Consider the following 6812-nt stretch of genomic DNA (forward strand, 5'->3'; position numbering starts at 1 on the left):
CATTTCTTCACCCAAATCTCCAGATTATCTATAATCCTGCTGTATCCTCTGGCAATCCTCCACATTATCCATAGCTCCCTCAATGTTTGTGTTATCGGCAAACTTACTGATCAGACGATGGACATTCTCCTCCAAATTATTTATAAACAAATGAGGGGTCTCAATACTGATCCCTGTGCAACAATACTGGTCATATGGCCATATGACTTCACCCCCAGTATCCGCTTACCATTACTGACCTTGACAAAGGCCTGGCTAAAATCCTGTGAGACAATATCTGCCACTCTGCTCTCTTCAGGGATCTTTGCCACTTCCTCAAAAATCTCAATCAAGTTTGTGAGACATGACCTTCTCCACACAAAGCCTTGCTGCCTGTCACTAATTAGTCCTTTTTTTTTCAAACGTGAGTCAATCCTGGCCCATCTCCAAGATCTCTTGGCTTGGCGGTATAGAGTCATGGAGTTGTACAGCAAGGAAACAGGCCCTTCAGTCCAACCCATCCATACTGACCAGATATGCTAAATTACCACTTAGATAAGGTTCACTGCATTTCCCATATTATCTGTGTTGCCCTTCTGAAACAAGGGAACAACACTGGCTATTCTCCAGTCCTCTTGGATCTCTCCTGTAACTAAAGAGGATTTAAAGATTTTGTACAAGGACCCAGAAATTTCCTCCCTAGAATAGCCACCATCAGCTCCTGGGAACTTGTAACCTCATGGATTTTTGAAAAGCCCAACACTTCCTTCTTTTTTTATATAGACATGCCCTAGAATTATCAACATACCCTTGTCTAGATTCACCATGTCCATTTCTTTTGAATACACATGCAAATTATTCACTAAGGTCCTCACCCACATCCTCTGGCTTCATGCAGAAATTTCCTTCTTTGTCCTCAACTGGACCTGGCTTTTCCCTCACCCGCACTAACCAACCAACCCAACCGCCCCGTGGCTGAACACCTTAACTCCCTCTCCCACTCCGCCAAGGCCATGCAAGTCCTTGGCCTCCTCCATCGCCAGACCATGGCAACACGATGCCTGGAGGAAGAGCGCCTCATCTTTCGCCTAGGAGCCCTCCAACCACAAGGGATGAATGCAGATTTCTCCAGCTTTCTCATTTCCCCTCCCCCACCTTATCTCAGTCCCAACCCTCGGACTCAGCACCGCCTTCTTGACCTGCAATCTTCTTCCCGACCTCTCCGCCTCTGCCCCCACCCCCTCTCCAGCCTATCACCCTCACCTTAACCTCCTTCCACCTATCACATTCCCTCCTCCCTCCCCCAAGTCCCTCCTCCCTACCTTTTATCTTAGCCTGCTTGGCACACCCTTCTTATTCCTGAAGAAGGGCTTATGCCCGAAACGTCGATTCTCCTGTTCCTTGGATGCTGCCTGACTTGCTGCGCTTTTCCAGCAACACATTTTTCAGCTTTGGCCAATATCCCTCTAAACCCTTCCAATACACGTACCTATCCAGATGCCTTTTAAATGTTGTAATTGTCCCAGCCTCCATCCCTTCCAATGTCAGTTCATTCCAGACATGCACCACCCTGTGTGTGAAAGCGTTGCCCCTTCGGTCCCTTTTATACCTTTCCTCTCTCATCTTAAACCTATGCCTTCTGACATTGGACTCTCATACCCTGGGAAAAAGACATTGACTATTCCCCCCTGTACATGTACCTTATGATTTCATAAAACTCTATAAAATCACCCCTCAGCCTCCAATGCTAGAGGGAAAATAGCTTCCGTTTATTCAGCTTCTCCCTGTAGCTCAAAGCCTCCAACCCTAACAACACCCTTGTAAATCTTTACTGCACCCCTTGAAGTTTCACAACATATTGAGAGAGACCAGAATTGCACACAGTATTCCAAAAGTAGCTTAACCAATTGTCATCCAAAGCACTTGAATCTAGCCATCATTATCCTTCACTTTCACAGGAAACGTTGGCCTGGAATTCACTAGCTTTTAAAAGAGTCTCATATTATCAGCAAACAGCTACTCCCATCTATATGCTCCAGTTTGTGACTAATATCGCCATCGCTAGCTTCTCCCAATTTTGCCAGGAACCACTTTTATCCTCATCATAAGTAATGTATAACTTGCAGAATTATGGTCAGTGTTCCCAAAATGTTCTTCCACTGAAACTTTGATCACGTGACTGGGCTCATTCCTTAATACCGGGTCAAGTATTTCCCTTCCTCAATTGGACTAGAGACATATTGCTTCAAGAAATCCTCTTGGACTCAACTAACACATTCTACCCCCACCCACACAAAAGCCCCTTTCCTTAAGAGAGTCCTTGTCAATTTCTAGAATGTTAAAATCACACATCACCACAAACCTGGTGTTTTCACATTTTTCCATTGACTCTCCATGGATATGTTCCTCTGTCTCCCACTGGCTGTTGGGAAGCCTGTAATACAAGGTTTGCAGCCCTCTTATTCCTGAGCTCTACCCATATGACCTCACTGGATAAGCCCTCCAAGATGTCCTCCCTCAGTAAACCTGTGATATTCTCTCTAATCAATAATCCTCAACATCTTTTACATCCCCCTCTATTTTGCATGATAAAATATAGAACATTAAGCTACCATTCTTTTCCTTCTTTGAACCAAGTAATAGCTACAATGTCATAGTTATATGCATGAATCCAAGCCCTAAGTTCATCTGTTTAATGTGTCATAATCCTTGCATTAGAACAAATTCACTTCAGATCGCCAGTCCTGCAGTGTTCAGTAACCGCTTCCTGTTTGTTCTTCTACTTCACTGAGAGGGCGCTTCTGGAAAAGAACAGCAGGTCAGGCAGCATCCGAAGAGCAGGAGACTCGATGTTTCAGGCAAAGGCCCTCCATCAAGAATCAGGCTTGTAGTTCAGGGGGGCTGAGAGATAAATGGGAGGGGTGTGGGGCTGGGGAGAGTGGGAGAATATGATAAGTAGGTGAAGGTGGGGGGGTGGGGGAAGGTGATAGTCTGAGAGGAGGATGGAGCAGATAGGTGAAAAGGAAGATAGACAGATCAGGAGGGCGGTGCCGAGTTGGAGGGTTGAGACTGTGATAATGTGCAGGGGAGGGGAAATGAGGAAACTGGTGAAGTCCACATTGATCCCACGTACACCTCCCTCCCACCTCTATCCCAGGCCCCAAAGGATTCTTCCACATCTGACAGAGACTTACCTGTACTTCCACACACGTCATCGACTGTATCCGTTGCACCTGAAGTGGTCTCCTTGACATTGGGGAGACAGGACGCCAACTTGCAGATTGTTTCAGAGAATATCTCTGGGACACCAGCGCCAACTAACCCCATCCCCCCGAACACTTTAACTCCCCCTCTCACTCCACCAAGGACAAGCAGGTCCTGGGCCTCCTCCATCACCAAACCCAAACCACCCGACACCTGGAGGAAGAACACCTCATCTTCCACTTTGGGACCCTGCAACCACACAGGAGCAATATGGATTTCACCAGTTTCTCATTTCCTCTCCCTCCACCTTATCCCAGTCCCATGCCTCCAACTCAGCACCACCCTCTTGACCTGTCCATTTTCCTTCCCACCTATCCACTCCACCCTATCACCTTTCCCTGCCACTTTCACCTACCTAACAAATTTCCAGTTACATTTCCCCCCAGCCCCAGCCTTCTCCCATTGATCTCTCAAACCCCTGGCCCAAAAGCCCCATTCCTGATAAAGAGCTTATGACTGAAACGTTGACTCTCTTACTCCTCAGATGCTACCTGACCTGCTGTGCTTTTCCAGCACCACAGTTGACTCTGATCTCCAGCATCTGCAGTCCTCCCTTTCTCCCACCCTGCTTTAAACACCTACCGAGTGACACCAGCAAACCTCCCTGCCAGGATATTGGTGCCTCTCCAATTTGCGTTAAATCCTTCCTTCTTGTTGAGGTCCCAATCGCCCTGGAGGACATTTCAACAATCCACATATTGGAAGCCCTCCATCCGACAGCCTTTTAGCAATGTTTTTCACTGCACTGTCTTCCTATTCCTCGCCTCACTGGCACATGGAGTAATCCCGAGATGTGAACCCCAGAGGGGTTGCCTATGTTATTCATACCAACCTGTACCACACTCTTTGGCTACTCAGAGTCATAGAGATGTACAGCATGGAAACAGATCCTTTGGTCCAACTCATCTATGCCAACCAGATATCCTAACCTAATCTAGTCCCACTTGCCAGCACCTTGGTCCATATCCCTCTGAACCCTTCTTAGTCATGTACCCATTCCAGATGCATTTTAAATGCTGTAGTTGTACCAGACTCCACCACTTCCTCTGGTAGCTCATTCCATACAAGCACCACCCTCTGTGTGAAAATGCTGCCCCTTAGGTCCCTTTTTTTATCTTTCCCCTCTCACCCTAAACCTATGTCCTCTAGTTCTGGACTCCCCCACCCCAGGGAAAATACTTTGTCGATTGATCCCATCCATGCCCCTTCACGATTTTATAAACTTCTATAAGATCACCCCTCAGCCTCCGACACTCCAGTGAAAACAGCCCCAGCCTGTTCAGCCTCTCCCTATAGCTCAAATCCTCCAACCCTGGCAACATTCCTGCAAATCTTTTCTGAAATGTTTCAAGTTTCACGAATCCTTCCTACATGATAAGCAAACTTACCCAGTGTACTACCATTTTAATCTTCTCACAACTATTCCATTGAAAATTAATGTCTATTAAAATTAACTTACAGTAAACTAGATGGCCCGAGAGTTAGAATCTCATTAAAGAACATTAAATGTGCAATTAATTCTAGAAATAGCAGTCTAGATCCCACTCTAAATCCCAGGACTGTACTGCTCCCCCACCAGCCTGACTCCCATTGCCCTTAAACCTGATGGGGAGGGAAAGGTGAATGGAGGTTTCAGGTAAGAACAGTGAGTCATCTGACCGTTACTGACCAATCAGCAGCCCTTCTGTCCAAAACGTTACTCTGGCATTGTGACGTCACTCCCCTCCAGGTCTGGCCCCGGAAGCTCCTTCCGCTGCCTCAGCCCCTCAAGGTGTGTCCTCAAACCCGAGCCCGCTCCTTCGGGATTGATGTGGAAGCTCCCACTGAGTGAGACCGTTTCATGCCGGGTCACAGGAAGCCTTGACTGTGCTGGGTGTTGATAGTGTCGGTTAAATATTAATCTGCTCAACCTGTCTCTGAGAGAGGTGTGAAAAAGGGGATAAATCGGAATCACCTTCTTCTGTGCTGTCGATCTCTACGACAATCATATAACCAGAAGGTAACACACTGAGATCTTAATCAAGGTGCGGGAACAAATGACTCCAGATGCTGGAATCGGAACTGAAAACAACAAATACTGGAGATCACAGCGGGTCAGATAGCATTCACAGAGGGAGAACAAGCTAACGTTTCGAGTCTAGATGACTCTTCATCCTAATCAATACAGTTAAATATTTTTAGTGTCATTGCATTTTGATATCAACATGATCATTTTGCTGTTATTAGAATGTAGTTTGCTTACATTTGTTGAATAGCAGCAGCAACAAAATTCCGCCAGCATTTTGATCAGTCTAACAATGGTACATATTCTTTTGTTTAGTTGGTGAACAAATGCAAAATTACGACGGACGGAGTAAATGTGGGACAAATACAATGTACTTCAATGGAAGGAAGAAATGGAAAAGGTAAAGTTCAAAGATCAGCTGTGTTACTGGCAATATTCCCTGATGAGTATCAGACACTCCAGGATAGAATGTTACAATTTCAGGAAAGGCTGAGAAGTAACTGTGGCTATCAGAATGGTAAACAGCATGGCAGGCATCTCAGGAGACTGGATAGCCTGAGCACAACTTGCAGATGAATGATATTTGGTGCTTGGCCACTGGGCAGACCACCTATGAACAAAAACAGTTGTTTTATCCCCTCATACATGATCTGTGGCAGCAGGAGAGATCATGTAGGCTCACAATCCTGCTACATGGAAACACAGAATTCAGTTTACTGAACCAGCTCGTAACATCAATTGGATGGTCAGGCTGGTTGTAAACAGGTCTTGGCAGTGTGGCTGTGGAGGGAGGTAACTATCTGTCCTTCTGTGGTTCCATTCAAGCCCGGGTGTCCTTGGAGATGGGGCGCAGAATGTCCATCTCAATGCCTTTAGAGGGATGGAACACCACAGAGGCATACAGTGCTTTATTTCCCGTCCAACTCCATTCGATTTTATCCCTTCCCTCTCTTCCTACTACGTCCCCTGCCATGTTTATATTTGGTATTGCATTGCCCCAAAAAAGGCTGCGCTTGTAAATCATCAATTGGATACACATGAGTTTTTACTGGTGGTGGCTGCTCGTTATACAAAAAAAACAACAAAAGAAGTTGCAGTGGGAAAGAACTCATTTTTGTGTGATAACACTTCTGGGTAGAAACATATTAGATTAGATTAGATTACTTACAGTGTGGAAACAGGCCTTTCGGCCCAACAAGTCCACACCGACCCGCCGAAGCGCAAACCACCCATACCCCTACATTTACCCCTTTCCTAACACTATGGGCAATTTAGCATGGCCAATTCACTTGACCTGCACATCTTTGGAATGTGGGAGGAAACCGGAGCACCCGGAGGAAACCCACGCAGACACGGGGAGAATGTGCAAGCTCCACACAGTCAGTCGCCTGAGGCGGGAATTGAACCCGGGTCTCTGGCGCTGTGAGGTAGCAGTGCTAACCACTGTGCCACCGTGCCGCCCATACTAATAAAACACAGCAATGAAGGGCTCCTATGGTGCAGGATTAGAATTCTTAAGTGTGTTCAAGTTCAGCCTGCTATCCTAAATGTGTAATATCTATGG

Source organism: Chiloscyllium plagiosum, unplaced genomic scaffold, assembly GCF_037043375.1.
Source record: "Chiloscyllium plagiosum isolate Xiang-an unplaced genomic scaffold, Cpla_swu_hap1 HiC_scaffold_47, whole genome shotgun sequence".
In the NCBI taxonomy this organism is placed as follows: Eukaryota; Metazoa; Chordata; class Chondrichthyes; order Orectolobiformes; family Hemiscylliidae; genus Chiloscyllium; species Chiloscyllium plagiosum.